General features: G+C 42.5%; 1 non-coding gene across 1 annotated transcript; it reads left to right on the top strand.

Moving 5' to 3' along the window:
• Positions 1 to 1,523: 1,523 nt before the first annotated feature.
• Positions 1,524 to 1,631, top strand: LOC130959550 (small nucleolar RNA R71). The gene has a single exon (XR_009078623.1). It is a non-coding gene; the product is annotated as a small nucleolar RNA R71 (small nucleolar RNA).
• The last annotated feature ends 292 nt before the right edge of the window (positions 1,632 to 1,923 follow it).

Raw genomic sequence — 1,923 nt, forward strand, 5'->3', positions numbered from 1 at the left:
TTCTTCTCCATGGTGATAGAGGGATATCCTTGGGCTTTAAACACCAAGGATTCTTCATTCACTTGAATGATCAACTCTCCTCTATCAACATCAATCACAGCCTTTGCTGTGGCTAGGAAGGGTCTACCAAGGATGATGGATTCATCCATGCACTTTCCAGTCTCTAGGACTATGAAATCAGTAGGGATGTAATGGTCTTCAACTTTAACCAGAACATCCTCTACAAGTCCATAGGCTTGTTTTCTTGAGTTGTCTGCCATCTCTAGTGAGATTTTTGCAGCTTGCACCTCAAAGATCCCTAGCTTCTCCATTACAGAGAGGGGCATGAGGTTTACACTTGACCCTAAGTCACACAAGGCCTTCTTGAAGGTCATGGTGCCTATAGTACAAGGTATTGAAAACTTCCCAGGATCCTGCCTCTTTTGAGGCAGTTTCTGCCTAGACAAGTCATCCAGTTCTTTGGTGAGCAAAGGAGGTTCATTCTCCCAAGTCTCATTTCCAAATAACTTGTCATTTAGCTTCATGATTGCTCCAAGGTATTTAGCAACTTGCTCTTTAGTGACATACTCATCCTCTTCAGAGGAAGAATACTCATCAGAGCTCATGAATGGCAGAAGTAATTCCAATGGAACCTCTATGGTCTCATTTTGAGCCTCAGATTCCCATGGTTCCTCATTGGGGAACTCATTGGAGGCCAGTGGACGTCCAGTGAGGCCTTCCTCAGTGGCGTTCACTGCCTCTTCTTCCTCCCAGAATTCGGCCATGTTAATGGCTTTGCACTCTCCTTTTGGATTTTCTTCAGTATTGCTTGGGAGAGTACTAGGAGGGAGTTCAGTGATTTTCTTGCTCAGCTGACCCACTTGTCCTTCCAAGTTTCTAATGGAGGACCTTGTTTCAGTCATGAAACTTTGAGTGGTTTTGATTAGATCAGAGACCATGGTTGCTAAGTCAGAGGTATTCTGCTTAGAACTCTCTGTCTGTTGCTGAGAAGATGATGGAAAAGGCTTGCTATTGCTAAACCTATTTCTTCCACCATTATTGTTGTTGAAACCTTGTTGAGGTCTCTGTTGATCCTTCCATGAGAAATTTGGGTGATTTCTCCATGAAGAATTATAGGTGTTTCCATAGGGTTCTCCTAGGTAATTCACCTCTTCCATTGAAGGGTTCTCAGGATCATAGGCTTCTTCCTCAGATGAAGCTTCCTTAGTACTGCTTGGTGCATTTTGCATTCCAGACAGGCTTTGAGAAATCAAATTGACTTGTTGAGTCAATATCTTGTTCTGAGCCAGAATGGCATTCAGAGTATCAATCTCAAGAACTCCTTTCTTCTGATTAGTCCCATTGTTCACAGGATTCCTTTCAGAAGTGTACATGAATTGGTTATTTGCAACCATTTCAATCAGCTCTTGAGCTTCTGTAGGCGTCTTCTTCAGATGAAGAGATCCTCCAGCAGAGCTATCCAAAGACATCTTGGATAGTTCAGAGAGACCATCATAGAAAATACCTATGATGCTCCATTCAGAAAGCATGTCAGAAGGACATTTTCTGATCAATTGTTTGTATCTTTCCCAAGCTTCATAGAGGGATTCTCCATCCTTCTGTCTGAAGGTTTGGACTTCCACTCTAAGCTTACTCAATTTTTGAGGTGGAAAGAACTTTGCCAAGAAGGCATTGACTAGCTTTTCCCATGAGTCCAGGCTTTCTTTAGGTTGTGAGTCCAACCATGTCCTAGCTCTGTCTCTTACAGCAAAAGGGAATAGCATAAGTCTGTAGACCTCAGGGTCTACCCCATTAGTCTTGACAGTGTCACAGATTTGCAAGAATTCAGCTAAAAACTGATGGGGATCTTCCAATGGAAGTCCATGAAACTTGCAATTCTGTTGCATTAGAGAAACTAATTGAGGCTTAAGCTCAAAGTTGTTT

This window comes from Arachis stenosperma, chromosome 10 (assembly GCF_014773155.1).
Source record: "Arachis stenosperma cultivar V10309 chromosome 10, arast.V10309.gnm1.PFL2, whole genome shotgun sequence".
Taxonomy (NCBI): Eukaryota; Viridiplantae; Streptophyta; class Magnoliopsida; order Fabales; family Fabaceae; genus Arachis; species Arachis stenosperma.